General features: G+C 36.9%; 1 pseudogene; it reads right to left on the reverse strand.

Annotated features, from left to right (window-relative positions):
* Positions 1 to 483: 483 nt before the first annotated feature.
* On the reverse strand, positions 484 to 14,327 carry LOC149222869 (cysteine-rich receptor-like protein kinase 15; annotated as a pseudogene).
* Positions 14,328 to 21,819: the final 7,492 nt, after the last annotated feature.

The following is a 21,819-nucleotide window of genomic DNA, read 5'->3' on the forward strand; positions in this document are numbered from 1 at the left end:
CATCAAGTCAAATCACATAATTCCCTTCCATCATAGCTCCCCCACTAAAGGTCCACCAAGACTCCCTCTTTGTCTTCAGCCATGAACAATTCCTCCCAAGTATCATCAAACCCAAGTGTGTGCCCTTTCTCCAATCATTCCATGATTCATGCTAGGCACTTAGCCAATTCTCCATATGGCTAAAGCATGACCCATCCTCCACAATGATCATCATGTTCCTCCCTTGTCACGATCATTTTCACCCCGTGCCATGAGGTCATAAATTTCTCCAACAAGCTATCCAACAATCAATGTTCCTTGCTTCTCCACACAAGGTCTCATCGTAGACATCCATGGTAAGGTTGTCCATCGCATCGACAAACTAACTTTTCCCTTTCCTGCATATGGCCAATCCTCCAAAAGATCCAATGAAACACAAGTAGTAATAGGAATACTTACTTCATCATGAGGCTCCTCCATGTGAGTGTCCTCATCCATCAATGCCTACAAAATGTACGATCCTGGTCCAACTTGAGCAATTGGAAGTGTCTCAAGTTCTTCCTCTATCGTTGACACATCTGCAACATCTTCATACATCACAACTTCCTCTTCTTCATCATTGCAATCTGTAACTACATCCTGCTCCATTCCCCAACCAAGTAAAATAAGTTCATCTTCAACATTTCTTTCCAAGTCTTCAAGTTCATCCCGAATCTGTGGGTTCTCTTTTTTCATCCACTTCAACCTGTATAAGGTCAGCAAGAGCCTCCCTTGGCATTCTTCCAAACTTGTCATGTCTCGTCGTTTAGCTTGGCCCAAGCACAATGCTTCACCCCTGCTAAAACTATCACGAAGTGTAGTAGTAACACTTCAATCATCAACAAAGCCCGCGGAAAATCTGGAGCTATCTTGGTGGTAGTCTTTCAACCGCTCATAAGCAAGTGCGACACCACCACCCGATTTCTTTTCTCCAATACTTTCAAGTGTGGACTATGCCTAACATTCAACACTTAGATTATTTTTCACTTTTTACTAAGCATTCATCTTTTTAACACAGTGGAAATACATTCATCATCATCATTATCATTTATAAACATATGCACTACGGATACAATCTTTAATGGGGGGGAAACTCCCTGGTAAGATTCTACACAACAATGATAATAATAATATTTTATAAGTAAACATACAAGTATAACCTTTGTAAAGGAATCCCAAGTTTCCTCTTTACAATTCTGTCAAAACATCACAATTCGGCCTGCACCGTTCAGCAGTGCTCAACTGTCGTTCAGGAGTGTCCACCCTTACTGGGTCAAGCTGTCCAACTCGTCGAGCAAAGGCACCCTACCCGGGCTTCCCTCCACACTGTTTTTCGCACAAACCAGTTACCTGCATCCCAGCCTTTGTTCAGATCTTGCTTATGGCATGTCGCCCTTCTGGCGCCTGTCCGTAGCTCGCCCCAACTCCTCGACACTTCACCCGCACCTCAGACTAGCCTACCACAACCTAACTACACTAGCTTGTCTTTTCGGGCAGAGTCGCCCTTGCCATGCAGCGACGCCCTCTGCGGGTTGCTCGCCAGGAAGACGTGCCCCAGTTGTGCAACAACGCCCTACGCAATTCGTCCGTTGGGCAGACGTGCCTGCCTTACAACTTGCAAGAAAAAAATCTGTGTTCTGTTTCTCCTCGGCTCAGTGCTCGGTCTAGAGTCGCCTGCACCTTCCCTTACTCCGTTCGTCCACCCTTTGGCTCATCCAACATCATGTGAACTCACACTTAGAATGTTTGAACTTGTTGCTTTATGCCTTCTCTCCTCAAATGTGTCCTCTACTTATACGCCCTCCATAAGAATGAAGGTGGGTCAGCTTGCCCAAGCCGACCCCTCAACTCAGCGAACCATTACCCAACTTCACGTCTGCTTGTCCATGTCATCACCCCGCCAGGTCCACTTACCCAACCGTGCACCGTATAACTCACCATCACAATCCTCCATACTTAGCCAAATTTTGTCTTCTTCAGTTTTTCAACTCTCCATTGGCTCATCGCGCACCAACTCGTCCCATCGTCGCAACCAACTCACCCACTCACTGACTCGTCGCACGCCAGCTCATCATGTTTAACCGAGGGTGGGTCACCCCACCTCATCGCACATCGCCCGCATGACTCGTGGGCGTGACATCATGGGTCAATTCTCCTCAATGCTCTAATTGGGGTCAAGCTAGTCAAATAAGTTGAAGAGATTTAATTAAAGTGATCCCTTTTGCCCAAGATTGTTTCTGTAGACATAGTGGCAGATCTGGTATTCATGAACCACATTAAAAAAAAAAAGCAATGTCCACTTAAAAAAAAACAAAAATAAACATACATATTTGGTTAGTTTTAATTAAGGATTGTTTCCGTAGACATAGCGGGAGATTTGGTGTCCATGAACCAATTTAAAAAAAACAATGTCCACTTAAAAAAAAAACAAAAAAAATGTACATATTTGGTTAGTTTTAATTGAAAGTATTATAAAACATTAATAATATCTACCACCCTTAATGCGCTGGCTTTATTAATTATTGATATTGCAACCTAGTATAAAGGAGATGTGCAAAAAACATTGACAGTTACTCTCAGCCATAAATTAATATTTCCATATCCAAATAGAAAAAAATATTTCTATGTCCAACTAAAATATTTCAATGCTCAAATAGAATAAGTAATTGAAAGTAAAAGAAAATCAAATAGTTCTTAAAAAAAGGGAGATGTGTAATTCATTCAATTTTTAATATAAAATTGAAATATGGCATTATAAAATATTAATATTAATAATAAATCTTATGTGGATAATACATAAATATTTCAAATCCACCATTAAGTAATATTGATGTGTATTTAAAAATATATTAATAACAAAATAACATTTTAATGTGCACATTGAGGTCCATTCCATGTCAACTACTTCTATATTATATATGGGTTTAAAAAAAACTATGCATATATATTACATAAAACAATTGAAAAAAATAAATTCTTAGGGTTAAAACATTTCAACTAATCTCACTATTTCTTCACTTATATTTTTGTGTAAAATTTGAAAAAAAAATTGCAATTCAAGAGTTTTGATCCTTGGTTATATATATATATATATATGACACGATTATGTAGGCTACGCAACTTAAAATACTTGTCATAAAATCACTACTAAATTTGCACATTTAAGGCATTTACGACATTCTGGCAGTGACTAAACTCTAGAAAGGTCCACTTCCACTTGATCCATGGACGTGAATTCTTACAATTAACCAACCTCTAATAAATTTAGCACCACTATTTAATAAATGTAGTTGATATATGCTAGTTGATATCATTTTTCCCTTTTTAAAATGAATGACTCTAGCACAACCATTCATTTGATAAATCATTCATTTTATAAACCCTGATATTTATATGATACCATTTGTTATTTGATAATGTACATGGTAATTCAGCAATTGGATTGGATAGTTAAAATTCCAACAATTGATGTAAAGAAGACAACTTGAGTATGTCAATATCTTTCATTTATGACCATAAGATAAGATTTAGAATAAAAAAGAGTTTAATTTGTGAACTTTCAATAGAAATACAGTTATCAGCTTGATAATTTCAACCTCTATGGAACCAACCTCCAATAAAATAATTTCAACCTCTCAAACCAACATTTAATAAAATAATAACAACCTAACAATAAATTTACTTTCCACAATTTTATTTTTTTATTTATAACCAATTTTTTTTTTTTCAATTTGAAGGGAGTTTAGGCTAGTCCAACTCCAACCTTTAATGAAAAATATGTGCACACAAACTTCCACTTATCCATAGACACTGTAAATTCTCACACCTAACCAAACCACTAATAAAATAATTTCAACCTCTAAACCAGTAAGTCTATCTTTCACAAATTTATTTACAATCAAACTTGAAACCTTTTTTCCAAACTGAGCCTAGCTAAAACAGCTGAAACCCTTTTCCTTCAAGCGCTTAGCTAGATCAGCTCCCATTTAAAAACCAATCTATCAAACTCTAAAATGCTGTAACCAAAATTATAAACAATCTACGTACAACTAGCTCCCACCATGAATCCCAATCCATAAAATTTAAACTGATAATTTGATAAAAACTGAACCCCAGCTGATTAACACCTGAGAAATAATCAACCTTTACTTCATACATAATCACCCAACCTTTAGCACATAAATAATTAACGCTAAAAACGTAATGTATCTTAAGTTTAGTTAAACCCACCCCTCTACCATCCACGATTTCATTTACCATCAACCTTGAAGGTTACCTATCTATCTCATAATTCAGTAATGGTGACATCATCTATCTACCTTCTATTTCACTGATGGTGACATCATTTATGGAAGGCACCAAAGGGGCTGCGGATACTCCCAGGTAATTACTCTCACTAGTTTTCACAAACGCTGGCCGTGTTGGATTTGGTAACGTTACAGGAGAGCTTGAGATCATTAATATAACATTAGACATGGTTGGACAGATACCTGAATTAGCTTGCGTGCATAGAAGAGCAACCTGAATGCATCTTACAGTGTCCTCCTACCCGCATGTTTCCGTTACTGCGGAATCAATCATATTCAGAAGACGCCCTTGCTTGTATAATCTCCATGCCTGCATTCCATCAAATATTGTAAATGCATTGTCTCTGAACATCTTTATTGTGATTTATCGCAATCCACTGTTACTTATAAAGAAAAATATAAAAGAAGAATTGGCGTCTTACCCATTCTAATAGGCTTTGCATTTCACCAGGAAGATTGGCATCACTATTTTTCCTTGCACTTACAATCTCAAGGACCACCACTCCAAAACTATAAACATCAACCTTTACAGATAATTGCCCCTGCATTGCATACTCTAGCGCCATGTAACTGCTGCACACTCAAAATGCTTCAAGTAAGTGGGGGTGTTTGTGGCATCTGATTGCAGAAATGTTAACCGCTAACAAATTGACTAATAAGTTTTAACAAATTGCATCGAGAAGGGCAGTGGGAAATGGTCTTACTATGTCCCTGCAACTCTGGTTTGGATATGACTCTTGTCTTCAGGAAAGAGTCTTGCTAGCCCAAAGTCTGCTATCTTCAGATTCAACCTTTCATCCAGCAAAATGTTGTTTGCTTTAATGTCTCTTGTTAAGCTCCATTAATTTTGCACAATTGTTGCCTACAATTATGGAATTGCAGTCTTTCCTTAACTTATGGAAACCAACTGCAGTAGTTTCCTTAAGTTAAGAAAATCAACTGCAATTACTAAATTTGTAATTGGGAGCTACTAAAGTGGTCCATCACTTTGATTCGAGTTCTCTGCCTTGATTTGTGGGACATCTAACACATAGCTATTAGAAGCTTGATGGAAGCTTAGAAATATGTTCATATGTTTGGTCCCCAAGCTCAGATCTTAATCCCCTTCAGTTTTACACCATCTAGCTGAGATAGCAGAGCTTGGAAGTGCCTTCAGAATTTTGTATGTTTTTCTTTTGCTTGGATTGAAGCTGGAGTGCTAAAGAAGAAGCAAGTGGACTGTGGCCTGCATCAAAACATCACCAATGGCGGGAGGTAGTTCGTATCCCTGGGCATTAAGTTTCAACGATTCTTTTCAGTTCTTTCCGCATGCAGAATCACTGTTGAAACTGTAGAATTTCTAACATTTGGTATCAGAGCGGTTTATCTCTGCCTTGGTATTCTCTTGCCGCCCTTTTGTCTTTCTGTGCGTTGGCTTCAACTTAAACTAGATTTGCCATTCTCTCGCCACCCTTTTGTCTTTCTGTGCGTTGGCTTCAACTTAAACCAGATTTGCCATGCAATGGAATATTAGGATCTTGACCAAGCTATAAACCCTACTCTATGCAAATCATGATCCGCCTCTCCCGAGAGTGCCCTACACATTTATGTTAAGATTACTGAAGTTAAATAGCGTCGTGGGGCATTCCAAGAACTTGAACTCGGAACCTGGTGGTGAAGTTTAAGTTTTAAAACAATTGAAAAATTGTGACTGTGCGTAGACTTGAACTTCGCACGCCCCTTGCGGTGACAGGCTATCGCATCGTACCTACTTCATTAGCTAGGTATCTTCACTTCTTCTCCATGCATGTCGAAGCCGCTCATGGTAAGATGGCAATGTTGTTCTTGTTTGCAGTCTAAAGTTTGAATTCTGTAGTTTTCTTTAGCCGTTGAAGAATACAAGCTTTTAAGGTCTTAAATTTAGTATACTTGCGAAAACTTCAACTATGCAGCTTTTGTTTTGCATTCTTTTTCCTGCGTATTCTGAATCCTCCATTTACGGTTTTAGTTGTAATATATTCTGAATTCAAGGATTTTACTGTTTTAGTTTTAACGTATTCTGAATTCAAGCCCTTTATTGCTTACTAAATCCAAGCATCTTATGCTTTTAGCTATGATATATTCTGATTCAAGTTTTTGACGGTTTTCTAAATTAAATCCTTTTTTTTCGGTTTAGATATAAAATGTACTGAAGTCAAACATTTTACAGTTTTAGTTCTTATGTGAGCCGAAGGCGATCATTTTACGGTTTGACTTTTTATATATTCTGAATTTTCTGAATTCAAGTATTTCACGGTTTTGATGACTTAAGTAATATAAAGAAATCTTTAGATATTTATTTATTTTGTTTCTAAACGCGTTTCTTTGTGCTTGGATTTCTGAATTTGAGAACTTTATGCATTAGGTTATAATGCTAAATTTGAACATTTAATGCGTTACGTTATAATGCTAAATTTGAATATCGCCTGACTACGATATTGCGAAGAAAGATAGTATCTTCAGGCGTGTAACGTTTTTTCATTGTCTCTGGTTCTATACTAGCCGATTTCAAACATTTGATCTTGTGCTTCATTGTTTGAAATTACATTTTCCATCCCTTTGAGAAGCTTGGAGGGGCGTCAGTGGTGGAAAAATTATGGTATATATGGCAAAGAAATGTTTATATATTTTGCAGTTAATTCGATATAATATTATGATTATTGATTTATATAAAGATTATGTATATATAAACTAATGCAATTACAATTTATTGCTAATGATTGGGTCTTTCACTTCAATAAAAGTAATTACACGATCAACTAACCTTTTATTTTATATATATATTATTTTATGCGTGGTTGGTTTAGGCTCACATGAAATTTTATATAAATATATATAAATAATATTTCAAATTTGCAGTTTTGTTTGCAAATTGTTTAGAGCCCATTTTGTAATTAATTTAAGAATTAGTCTTAAATAAATTATGGGACACTTAGACTAAGGAATGTAAATTTGATTTTAATTTTATTTATCTTGTGAGCAAAATAGCTTGTTTGCTAGTCAATTTTTGTTGTTTTATAAACTTAAGGACGGAGCCTGAAGTCAAGCCAGCTAGCCTTCGAACTGCATTTGCTATGCAAGTGCAAAGTAGATCAACGCTGCTTCAGTCAATCTCCGGGTTAAGTTTATAAATTAGACAATCAATTTGTAGTCATTTTCGGTAATGCTGACTGCTTTAACCTTGATTTTGATTTTGCTGGAAAATTATTACAGTTATATGGAGTTTATTAAAATGTCATTTTGACTTACTCCTTTCAGTAAACATTATTTTTCTCTCTGGTTAAGTTTTGTTTATGCAGCAAAATAATGTCTAGTGATCCATATAATTTTAATTAATTAGAGAATAGCCACAGCATCTTTAATTAAATAAAATTATATATTTTGTTTGGTTAGATCACATAAAGATTATTTAGACATTAAATTGTAATTAATTACACTGAATATAATAAATTTTATCCCACAGGAATCTTTATTATATTTATGTAATTAATTAGGATAAAATTTCATAACCTACCCACAGGATTTATGAATTAATAAGTTTTATCATAAAGTTTTATTGAATCTGTTTGAATTAAAAATTTAGCCCACGGGAAATTTTTATGTCATTTGATTCAGTTCTTTTTAGCATGATTTACATTGGTAAAACATGAAATTTATTAAGCCTCAATTTTAACATAAGCATGTGATTCTTTGTTTTGATGCAGCAGTACAACCTACAAATTTCTCTGAAATTCGTTGTGAAATTCCCGAACTTAAGGAAATAATCTCATTTGTTTGTTATGAATCTAATATGGTTAACGTTAATATTAACACATGGTGGATTGATTCTGGATCAACAATTCACATTTCGAATTCCTTGCAAGGTTTGTAAAACCTAAGGAAGCCAGTGGGAAGTGAGCAAAGCATCTTATCAGGAAACAAGATGGGCTCGCATGTGGAAGCTATAGGAACATGTTATTTATCTTTAAGTAGTGGTTTTGTTTTGGAATTAGAAAAGACCTTTTATGTTCCAAGTTTTTCTAGAAACTTGATCTCAGTTTCAAGGCTTGTACCTTTTGGATATTCCTTAAACTTTTCAGAAAAAACTTTCAGTCTATTCTATAAATCTGATTATGTTGGGAATGGTATTTTGTCTAATGGTCTTTACTACATTAATTTACAAAACAATGTCACTTATGATTCAATGCATGTTCACACTGGCACTAAAAGATGTGTTATTAATGAAGATTCCTCTAAATTATGGCACCGGAGACCAGGTCATATCTCCATAGATAGAATTAAAAGATTGGTAAATGAAGGAATACTTAATACTCTAGAATTTACTGATTTTGAGACTTGTGTGGACTGCATAAAGGGAAAGCAGACCAACAAGTCAAAGAAAGGTGCCAATAGGAGTTCGGACATATTAGAGATCATACATACTGATATATGTAGTCCAGACATGGACTCACATGGTCAGAGATACTTCATCTCCTTTATAGATGATTACTCACGATATATGTATCTCTACATGCTTCATAAAAAGAGCGAAGCATTAGATACCTTTAAGATCTTTAAGGCTGAAGTAGAGAAACAATGCGGCAAGCAAATTAAGATCGTGAGATCAGATAGAGGTGGAGAATATTATGGTAGATACACAGAAGATGGACAAGCACCTGGGCCATTTGCTAAGTTTCTTCAAGAGCATGGGATTGTTGCCCAATACACCATGCCTGGTTCACCCGACCAGAATGGTGTAGCAGAAAGAAGAAATCGAACATTATTGGACATGGTGTGGAGTATGCTTAGCAGCTCCAATCTTCCTAAATCCTTGTGGATTGAAGCACTTAAGACGGAAATGTATATATTAAACCGAGTTCCAACCAAGGTGGTTCCTAAAACGCCCTTTGAATTATGGAAAGGTTGGAAACCGAGTTTGCGACATATGCGCGTTTGGGGATGCCCGTCTGAAGTGAGAATTTATAATCCACAAGAGAAGAAGCTGGACCCAAGGACCATTAGTGGGTATTTCATTGGATATGCTGAAAGGTCTAAAGGTTACAGATTTTATTGTCCATCTCACAGCACTAGGATTGTGGAATCAAGAAATGCAAAGTTTCTTGAAAATGACTTGATCAGTGGGAGCGATCAAACGAGAAACATAATTTCTGAGAAGGATCATTCAGAATCTCAACCTTCCACTTCAAGTGATAGATTGGTTATTGTTCATAGCACCCCTCAAGTACAAACTAGTGTTGAACAACCAATTGTTGAGGTTCCACAAGCTGCTGATGATATTCCAGTAGATCAAGGAGTTCAAGAGTTGCCAAGAACTTTTGAACAACAAGTTGAACCACATACTTCTCAGGAAGATGATGATACAACATTAAGAAGATATACTAGACCAAAGAGATCAGCAATTCCTAATGATTATGTTGTGTATCTACAAGAATCTGACTACAACATTGGAGCCGAAAATGATCCCGAGTCCTTTTCACAAGCTATGAGTTGCAAAGAATCAGAACTATGGTACAATGCCATGAAGGAAGAGATGAATTCCATGAAGAGTAACGAAGTCTGGGATCTTGTTGAGTTGCCTAATGGCGCAAAAGCCATTGGATGTAAATGGGTCTTTAAGACAAATAAAGACTCATTGGGCAAAATTGAGAGATACAAGGCAAGGCTTGTTGCTAAGGGATTCACTCAAAAAGAAGGAATCGACTACACGGAGACTTTTTCTCCTGTATCTAAGAAAGATTCCTTGCGCGTTATTATGGCATTAGTAGCCCATTTTGACTTGGAGTTGCATCAAATGGACGTGAAAACGGCTTTTCTTAATGGAGATCTAGAGGAGGAGGTTTACATGAAACAACCTGAAGGATTCCCCTCTAGTGATGGTGAGCAATTGGTTTGCAAGCTCAAGAAGTCATTATATGGTTTAAAACAAGCATCCCGCCAATGGTATTTGAAATTCCATAATGTAATTTCTTCTTTTGGTTTTGTAGAAAACATTATGGATCAATGTATATACCTGAAAGTTAGTGGGAGTAAAATTTGTTTTCTTGTTTTATATGTGGATGACCTTTTGCTAGCAACCAATGATAAGGGTTTGCTACATGAGGTGAAACAATTCCTCTCTAAAATTTTTGATATGAAGGATATGGGTGAGGCATCTTATGTCATTGGCATTAAGATCCATAGAGACAGATTTTCAGGCATCTTGGGTCTGTTACAGGAAACCTACATTAATAAAATTTTAGAGAGATTTCGGATGAAGGATTGTTCACCAAGTGTAGCTCCCATTGTGAAGGGTGATAGGTTCAATTTGAACCAATGCCCGAAGAACGACTTTGAAAGGGAACAAATGAAGAACATTCCATATGCTTCTGTTGTCGGAAGCCTAATGTATGCTCAAGTCTGCACAAGACCTGACATTGCATTTGTTGTGGGAATGTTGGGACGATATCAGAGTGATCCAGGTTTAGACCACTGGAGAGCTGCAAAGAAAGTTATGAGGTACCTTCAAGGAACCAAAGGCTACATGCTTATGTATAGACGGACGGACAACTTGGAAGTAATTGGCTACTCAGATTCTGACTTTGCTGGATGTGTTGATTCATGCAAATCAACATCAGGATACATTTTTATGATGGCCGGTGGAGTTGTATCGTGGAGGAGTGCCAAGCAGACCTTGATTGCCACTTCCACTATGGAAGCCGAGTTCGTCTCCTGTTTTGAGGCTACTTTACATGGTGTATGGCTTAGGAATTTCATTTCTGGGCTTAGAATTATGGATTCTATATCTAAGCCATTGAGAATATATTGTGATAATTCAGCTGCTGTTTTTATGGCTAAAAACAATAAAAGTGGGAGTCGAAATAAACACATCGACATTAAGTATTTAGCTATAAGGGAACGTGTTAAAGAAAAGAAAGTGGTCATTGAGCACGTCAACACTGAGTTAATGATCGCTGATCCTTTGACTAAGGGCATGCCACCGTTTAAATTCAAGGATCATGTATTGAATATGGGACTTGGTTCCATTATGTAGTTTTTCATTGTATGGACAATGTTATTTTAATGAAATTCTTAATTATTGTGATGTTTTTTCTCATATATATGTGCACTTTAAGTTGATTTGAGAAAAATTCATTTAAGAAGGACCAAGAATAAACATAAGGTTTATTCATTAAGATATTGTTGCCACATAAATTATAATAAGAATAAATGCATAGTAATACATGGAAGATAATACTCGTCATTAGAGGACTTATCGCCATGATTCATGTATCTATTACTTAATACAGATTATCAATGGTTTTTAAGTTGAGACATTAAGTTTGGAAGTATGGACCAAGTGGGAGAATGTTAAGCTCCATTAATTTTGCACAATTGCTGCCTACAATTATGGAATTGCAGTCTTTCCTTAACTTATGGAAACTAACTGCAGTAGTTTCCTTAAGTTAAGAAAATCAACTGCAATTACTAAATTTGTAATTGGGATCTACTAAAGTGGTCCATCACTTTGATTCGATTTCTCTGCCTTGATTTGTGGGACATCTAACACATAGCTATTAGAAGCTTGATGGAAGCTTAGATATATGTTCATCTGTTTGGTCCCCAAGCTCAGATCTTAATCCCCTTCAGTTTTACATCATCTAGCTGAGATAGCAGAGCTTGGAAGTGCCTTCAGAATTTTGTATGTTTTTCTTTTGCTTGGATTGAAGCTGGAGTGCTGAAGAAGAAGCAAGTGGACTGTGGCCTGCATCAAAACATCACCAATGGCTGGAGGTAATTCGTATCCCTGGGCATTAAGTTTCAATGATTCTTTTCAGTTCTTTCCGCATGCAGAATCACTGTTGAAACTGTAGAATTTCTAACATCTCTATGAATGATACACAACTGTGAATCCTCGTGAAGATAAAGAAGACCACGAGCTATTCCCATTATGATGTTATAGTGTTTTTGCCAATCAAGATGTCTCTTCTTCTCTGGATCTGTATCCGTATTTCAAGGTTTCTAAAATTACATAAACTTTTAATCATCATTCTCATTAATTTATGAAAAAATTATCATCTTTCTTTCATCCAAAGAAATTCAAAATGACATACCAAACAGGAAGGTGTCAAGACTCTTGTTTTGCAAATACTCATAAACAAGCAACCTTTCTGGTCCCTCGGCACAACACCCAAGCAGCTTTACCAGATTTTTGTGTTGAACATTGGCGACGATCTTCACTTCATTCATAAATTCTTGTTTTCCCTGTCCAGATTTTACAGACAACTTCTTCACTGCTATTTCTTTTCCTTCTCTCGTTATTCCCTGAAATAATCAGAACCGTCAACACCCCATGGGAAAACCCCTTTTCCTCTTCGTCTATGTGAAATAATATGACAAGTCATGGGTCAAGTATTAGAAACAATAGTAGAATACGCAAATACCTTGTATACAGGGCCAAAGCCTCCTTCTCCAAGCTTCTTGTTTTCATCAAAATTATCCATTGCTTCTCTGAGTGCTTCTAACGGGAAGAGAATTTTCTCCTGCTTCAGTAGCGTCGATTCTGGATCATTTTCATGTGTTTCTGTGTAGAGAAAAAAAAGGTGAATAAGAATCTAATTTCATTACGTAACATAAGCTTGAATGTTGGAAACATAGCTCAAACTGCAGATTCTACCTTCATTCTGCGCCCGGGTTACTGGCTTCCGTGAAAAGGCGGATTTCAGTTTGCTCCGCATGGCAAACAAAGAGACCATTAACGCTACAACGACGCCTCCCACAATCCCTAATATTATGGGTAGTGTTTTTGAAGAGGAACTTTCTGTAGAGCAGATCATGTATTGTTATTACAGAAAGTTCAAATTACAACCAAATTGTATAATCCCAGAAAGGGGAAAATCATAAAAATAGATGCAGCAGAGAGAGATTACTTGACGTGGTGGATGAAGTTCCATTCATCGGAGGAGTCTGGGCAGCTTTTGTTGGAGGGTTTGCCCTTGAGGAGTTGGAGGATGGAGGTGGAGGTGGACTAGCACTACTACTCCCTTGAGTACTAGTGTTAAAAAAAGGGTATATTTCATATCGTACCCTGCAGCTTCCCAACAGTGCTTGGGCTCCTTCATTCAGGGAACAACATCCATGGAGTTTATTCGTTGCTAATAGTAAACAAGATCTGCAGTTGTTTAGGGATAAATCTCTCCAACATTGAACTAAACCATAAACGGTGCCATTAACAGAATATGTAGCTGATCCTTGAGCGAATCCCTTGTCTGCAAAATTGTAGGCCTCATTAGACAGGTTGAAAAGGAGATTTGACATAGTGGTCCTAAAATCATATATATTACTTGTGCTAATTTCATTTATGTTAACCAGATAAGTCCCATTGGTGTCTATCTCTGAAAAGAAGCTAAAATTTTCGTATCGCAGGTAGCAGCTATCCAGCCAAACTCGACCTCCGACGTAATTTCCAAAAAGTTGCAGAACGTTGTCGTATGCTTGCTGTGAACAGATTGAACAGTCTTGGCGAGATATGTTACCTTGGCACTGGAGGAGGCCATCGATTCTGTTAGGACTTTTGCTGTCGAAAGAAGTGTTGAACCCTGTCTGAGGTGCGTCCTTCACCAGATCACCCATTAACGTATTCAGATTGCTGGAAAATGTACTCCCATCGGCGTAAGTAGAGGCATTATTGCATTTATATGAGCTAACCTGTGATGTAACGGTAGGAAAACTGGTAATGACTAGTAAAGCGATGAAATGAAATAGAATAGATGCTTCTTTGCTAGAATTAACAAAGTATAAAAATATATACATATTGAAACAGACGCTCAAACTGGTAGACTCTGATAAATATGGGATTCTGATAACATTCTTGGAATTACATAATTGAAACACAAGAAACAACAGCCTGGATCAATGGGGAGGGGAAAATCATCGGATATTTGAGGGTTTCAAAGTTGACATATCGCTCCGAATTACGGTAGTGAAGTGGGGAAGGCCAAAACTAATACGTTTGGCTAAAGATGATCTAACCTTGCGTCGACTATTCTACAGTCTCTAATGCAACATAAATAGTGTGTGTCACTGACCATTCTTTTCTTCAAGACGAGGAATATGTGGGTGTGAGGTGGGGTGTGATCATAGTTAGCAAAGTCCACAGAAAAGGAAATCTCTTCTCTCTCCTTTATCGTAACGTGATGGTAGGTTAGGGTCATCATCCGATGGATGCTTCAAGGTTGAATTTGCTCCTGACTGTAGGTTCTGCCAATCTGGTCAAGGTTGGCTATTTTCTCTAGACAAATCCAAAGTTCACACGGTGAACACTCTCTTTTCCAGCTTTGGCCATCACATCAGAGATGAAAGGTTAAAGAGTATGGTTTGGAATTGAACGAGACAGGTCTTTTCATGTTGTCTAGGAACAATTCGTCTCTGGGCTCTTCGGTCTCTCTCGGCATTGGGTAGTCTCTCTATCCAAGCAATATAAGTTTCAATTTCTTGTCCACTTCCATACTCTAGAGTTCTACATACATATATAATTGCATAGACAAATTTAAAAGCTAGCCGCATATATAAACAAAACTATCATAAAGTAGCCATGTTAATCATGCTGTTCAGCTGACGCTGATTCCACCGTTGTTGGAACTTTAGCATTCGAACCAGGAAGCTCTGTTTGAACTAAGATACATAGTAAGTGCTGCTCAATTCGACCAAGGCAGATGTCCTGTTTGTGCAAATGAAACTACACCTTCTGAAATTCTTGCTTGTAGTTTGGAATTCCTTGAATTGTGATTGCCATGCCTACCGAGATCTGCTCCATCACCTTTCCCAGCAGGCTTTTCATCAACCAATATAGGTAGAGGGTCTATTTGAATTGGGTGATTCTACCTCTTGTATTTCCAAGATCCGGGACGAGGAATCTCTAGTCCTCCAACTCCGTATCCATCTCTCTCCTGCTTCACTTCTGCTTCCCATTCCTCTAGCAAATTTCGAATTTCTTCATTGGTTCCCTCCTAGTAAGCGGATGTCGCTTCGCTAATTAAACGTTCAACAAACTTTCAACCCCGTCAGCCACCTGAAGGTCCATGTTTTGTTTTGTGCCTAGTCTCTCGAGGTTTCTTACTGCATCCTTGGGTCTTTGCAGGTCGAGCCATGGTCTCTCTGACCCAGTCCTTTACAATACGACAAATTGTAACATGTTTGGCCCTAGAGTTGTCTTGTGTTGGGGTGGGTTCACCATGCGGAAGACCTGTTTTACATACAAAACATTCAATTGACCAATTAAAATTTAATGTATTACAACAAGGTGCATGTACACGGGTGTCGGGTGGTAGGGTTGTGTTGCTCCATCCCTCCAAATTCATACCCCCCTGTCGGTTGCAGTAACATGCCCCTCATGGTCACAAGCAAGTTCCGTAGAGAGGACCTGCCCATGCCCTACATGAGAGGTTGCCCATGCCCTACACGAGAGGTTGCATGTCCCAAAGATGCCCCCCCTTAACAACGCTCCTGCATGCCATATCTCCCCAATCCTAGGTAAAGAGGTGCAACTGTCTGCAGGCCATCAACCCAACCTGGCTAACATGCCCTTTGTTACTCGCCTAGAAAGCAAAAAGGGGACCCAACATAGGCGGCCAACCATCCCTGAGCCCCGTAACATCTCCATCGCCAACCATCCTTCCATAGCTAGTCTCAATTCCCTGCCAGGTTTCCTGCCCGCGGTAGTTCTCCTCCTTCTCCCCCATTCTCGGGTCCCTACAAACCCCCCTCCGACTGCGCATGGTCATTTTATGGAGGTTTCCTCTAAGAATCTGGGTGTACAAGCAAAGATTATCCCCATAGCCCAACCCCCCAGGTTCTCCAATGAGGCAACTGCGTGCTTCTACACTATGCTCCCTACTTAGAGCCATCCAAATTCCCATACAGGAAAGGAGTATCTCGAAGGAGAGCGAGATGGTGAGGGTGCCTATCGAGTGCCAAAGATAGAATCAGAAGCAGACATTCGACACCAACCTACACCCCCAACCCCTCACATCCTTACGATCCTCCCCCAAAATTCCTTCCCTTTCCCTCAAATGAAACTTGAAATAAGGAAACATAATGAGATAAGAGAGATGGTTGATAACATACCCGGTTTCCTTCGTGTGCAGACGGTGGAGTTTCTATTGCTCGTGGAGCCACTGAACCAGCCTGCTGCTCCAATCTCCTTTTTCACAGTAGATCTAGTGCTCACTAGACTTCTCTCCAGGGCGATTACAAACTACAACACTTCCCCTCCTCTCGCAGTCACCTTTCCTTAATGCACTACTCAACATCATGCAAAGGGCCACCACAGCCATTGCCTCGAGTGTGTGGGGGGTGGTGGTTTTTTATCTTGTTGTACCAACCATTATGCCCATAATGAGGTGATCCGCCAACTCACACCCCGATCAGGGGCTACTTTTGGCTTATGAATTCAACTTTTATTTTCATTTTTTATAAAATTCAAATTTTAAAATTATAATTTTGATGTGACAATATACTTTAGTAGATTACTTTTTTTGGTTAATTTGTATCACTTTGAAATTTTAGCATTGTGTTTCAAATTTTAAAATTATAATTTTGGTATGAAAATCTAAGTATATTACTTTTTTTGGTTAATTGTATCACTTTGAAATTTTAGCATTGTTTTTTTCTTAATACTTAAATAGTAAATTTGTGTTTATTGAATTTAAATACAAATTTATTTTTATGTTAATAAACATCTAATGTTTATGTATTAATGAGCAAGAAATACATTAAGGTTGTAAATCTTTCTTGCTTTTTTTTAATAAAAAAAAAATCAACTTTAGAAATTCGATTTCTTTGTAAACAAGATAAATAAGGATTTAAAATAAGGATTTAAGAGAAATATATCCATATATCTATATGCATGTGGATAATCACATGAAGATGTCATCTTCAAAAATAGCAGTGAGTTATCGTGAATGCACTCATGCAAGTTCTAAGTGGTTAGCTTAAAAATCCGTCAAAGTACTAGCTCATATGCCACATTAGCACCACAAATGCAAGTAAAAGTAATATGTAATGATATGCATGTTCTTAAGAATTCTCATGTTCTCCTAGCAACACACGCCCATTCCTCTTAGCATGATTTTTAAGGGTTCTGAAACCCATTTCCTCCCTAAGTTACAAACACAATTACCACTTAATGTGTTTTTGAGACTAATTGAGGGAAAATTGAGGAAATCATTCGCCAAGTCTACAAATTTAGTCTTCAAAGAACTCCAAGTAAGGAATTTAATGAAAATTCATTATCTTTTGTTTTATTGTAAAAACTATAGAAAGATTGAGTACAAAGTTATAGAAAGTGGTCTAGAAGATGCATGCAACCAATTCACATGTGTGAATCTCAAGGAAACCAATTACATGAATGAACGTCTAAGCTACTAAGTAAATGGAATTCTCCACAAGAAATAAAATAGTCATAACTATAAAATAGTAAGTTGGCAATCTCCAACAAGACAAATCCAAGGAGAGAAGGGAGAATTAGGATTATATGCATGGAAAACTCCATGAAATAAAAAATTATACATATCCAAGAATGATAGGAAGTGTCTCCATAACTTTACCCTCCAAGGATATGCCCAAAAATAGTCGGATGACCAAGTAAATGCATGCAATGTGCCACATGTGTGGCCCTCTAAGTATGCAACACATCTCCAATTAAAACCATTCATAACCACCTCAAATAAAATAATACATGGTCCAATTCAAAGAAGAGAGGGTGCTCACCAATGAAGGTCAATATAAGAAAATTTTAGTTTAAATATCCATGCATTGGTCCCTTTGGCCCCACATTACACCCCTGGGGAGAATCTCAATAAAGAGAAACGACACCTTCTTGGAAGGTAGAGGAGGAACATTTTGAGAGGAAATCTAATCTATTTTCTTTAGAAATTGTTGGGTCGCAGGGCTTGCAAATTCATTGTTTGTTAGGTTAACATCACAAAGGATTGAAATGATTCCATTTCAACAGAGGAGGAGCTAGAGGGATCCATTAAGCTACTCCCTTTTCCAATTAATACAATGGGAACTCTTATATAGGAACATTAACTAAAAACCCTAGAACCTATTTATATCATTGATGTGTATACACTAGGTATGCCTCTTACCTATAAGAACACACTAGATATATTTTTGGTAATGAGTCTTATCAAACAAGTGACATCATGTAGTAGTACAAAATTGATAACTATTTCAAATTATGTCTTTTATGCCTCTCTCAATGTGAGAGAATTCATAAATTTATTTTAGTCAACCTCCTTTACAATTCTCTGTTTCACCTTTTTATTATTATGGGTCTACAAATTCATTACATTTGTTTAAAGGTTATTTTTCTCTAGTTCTTACTTTTGTATACTTCCCCCTCATTATTTTTTTTCCTTGGCTTGTATCATGATAGTCTTCATTTGATGCCTTGATTGAAAAAGGAATCAAATGATGATGCAAGTAGCATACATAATCATCACTAACTTTCATGTATATCTATTTACTTATTTCTCAATCTACCTATGACAACAATAAGCTCTAGGCATTAAAATATCATTTATCTATAGGGTTTCAATATTTCTAACTTCTTATTTGCCATTTTATCTCTCACATCTCATGAATGTAATACAACTCATAATTTGGTGCAAAAACTTATTAAAATTCCTTGTTTTATAAAAATATGTGAATGGATATTCCTATTTCTCAAGTGAAAAGAATAACTTATGGAATAAATATCTAATGCAATCCTAATAATAAAACTCTATCAAAGAGAGCAACATTATCAAACTTGTGTATATCTTGCTTAGTTTAAATTTGTATTCAAGCATAGCCATTCCAATTTGTGAAAAAATGCTTTATACCCCTTTTCAATTACATGGTATCTAATATATATTATAGGTCATCCACAAATCTACCATAACATCAATACCTTATGTACGAATAAAATCACTCTAATATGTAAATTTCCTACCTTTTTTGTTGATTGAAAATTAATGATATAGTAAACTTCAATCCTTTGGAACAATCATGTTGAAAATTGTAACTAGGTTTGGTATTCATTATGATGTAATTGTATTCATGACATTGTATATTTTTTATAAAGAAAGAAAAAGAAATTATATTTTATTTTTGGAGTATGGGTTTCATACTCAAGTTTGAGTCAAAATCATGTTCTTCGTGCTTTCAGGATTTCTAGGTCTTTCTAGGATAAAGAATGATATCGATAATGTGCCATAATACCATTTGGACTCATTGTAATGAAGAAAAATATATATTTTATCGAGAAATATCCATGGATAATCCCAATACCAAGTCAGCCCAAGGAGAAGATCAAGTCATCCTAAATGGAGGGAATTTGGTCCTAGAGAAAGGTTATATAAAGGAGTGAATCTCGACTCATTTGGTCACTCATCTCAAGCAAGTTCGATCTGTAATAGGGAAGTTGAAGAAGAGTAGATGGGAGGACAAAGAAGAGGATAAGAATTCAAATTTTATCAAAGAATCTCTTTCCTTGTATCACTAGGGTATGTGAAGTTGCCAGTTGCATGAGGTTGAAATTCTGAAGCAATTGTAGGAGGTTAAAATTGTAGGGCCGAAATTATGTTACAGGGGCTGAAGTCGTAGCATCAAGGAAGCGATATCAAAGTTTTGGAAGTTGATTTAAGGAAGATATTGTTGGGGCCTGACTTTGGGCTTGGAGGGTTTATTGGCTTTGGTCTTTGGGTCTTCGAAGTCTCTTTTGTAAGCATATTCTAAAGAAGAAGAGAATCATTTTCTAGGTTTTCCCCTTGGAAGGGTGTTTCCCTTGCATGGACCCTATATCTTGTGTACTTTGTCTTGTTGTGATCTTCACTATTTTGTCAATTGCTTGATGAAAAAATATCAAATAAAGTAATAAAAGGCCATCACATATCACAAGTAATTATCAGATATAAGGAAAATCATCTAAATACATAAGGGACCTGTAAGGGATGTGCTCTAGGCAAGAACGTAAAGAAACCATTTTCAAGTAGTAACACTTGATCTTAAGGAAATTTTAGATCTCATAAACTCAGATGTATGTGGATATATGGCAATCAAGTCTCTTGACACGCATCGATATTATGTAACCTTCATTGATGATTAATTAAGGAAGACTTCGTTATACCTTCTCAAGAATAAGGATGAGGTATTCGAAAAGTTTCACGAGTTTAAGAATGAATTGGAAAACCTAACCAAGAGAAATATCAAAATTCAAAGATCCAATAATGGTGGAAAATACAACTCCAAGGAATTAATAGCTTTCTGAAAAGGAAGCACAAATTAAGAGGGATCTCATTATTCCTTATAATCCTGAACAGAATGGTGTGGAAGAAAGGAACAATCAAACTATTGAGGAATGTGTTAGGGCTATGCTACATGAGAAATATCTACCTCAATTCCCATGGGGAGATGCATGCATGACAACTATCTACTTACAGAATCAAATTCCTCACGTGATTCTCAACAACATGACTCTAGAAGAAGAATTTACAAGAAAGAAGAAAAGTGTGGATCATCTTTGAATATTTGGGTGTCCTGCGTATATTCATATACCCAAGGCATCAATATTAGGCGATTTCTCTTCTTTTTTTAACTGCTTGTGAATTATTTTTACTTCTTAAGATTAGGATCTTCTCTTTACTTAGATTATTATTATGTTCTTCTTCATCAAAAAACTACTAATTCCTAAACAATAAAGAGACAAGGGACACAGAATGTAGGCGATCATCTAGGGCCAAAACCTCTCCAACTTGAAAGGAAAACCTAAATTTTTTTTTCTTCTTATAGAGACTTTAAATGATGAATACCAAGACCAAGACCCCTGAACTATTTTCCACTCCAAGACCAAGAAACAAAGCTTCATACTCTACCTTAAGTCAACGATAGTTAAACTGCTATCTGCTTCCTCTTTCTCGGTTATCCTTTTTTATTTCAATTCCTTGGTTCAGTACTGCAATTCTTGGCCCTATTTCAGAACCCTAGTTGTGGTACATGAGAGAGAGAAACACCTTGATTCCCTTCGCTCTATATGAAGACCTTCTCTCCTTCAATTCATCTTGAGAATCACCTTGTTTTTATACCAAAATTACCCTCTCCCTATGATTGTGGTATCTCGGTCCTTCCTGCAATAGACAACCTATAATATAACACATGTGGAAGAGTTTAGCCCTAAAACATATCCAAATGAACTCAGTTATCTTCCTCCTTATTCGATTGATGATAATAATCCTCCTTTTGTGATCTTCACACCTTTTATCCCTCATATTTCCTTGACCAAAAATGTGTTGTCCAAATGAAAGTTGAACTACCTTATTTATAGTGATATGCAAATCAATTAAGCCGAGTTGAAGAAGGTGCTTGAGCTTGGTCTTGGAGGGTTTCCTAATGACTCCTTTACATATGTAACATGCCCACCTCTCCCAATATTGCAGAAACCATGAGGAGCTTGACA

The sequence above is a fragment of the Pinus tabuliformis genome, chromosome Q, assembly GCF_031772625.1.
Source record: "Pinus tabuliformis cultivar Carrire ecotype Pingquan chromosome Q, CPIR1, whole genome shotgun sequence".
Taxonomy (NCBI): domain Eukaryota; kingdom Viridiplantae; phylum Streptophyta; class Pinopsida; order Pinales; family Pinaceae; genus Pinus; species Pinus tabuliformis.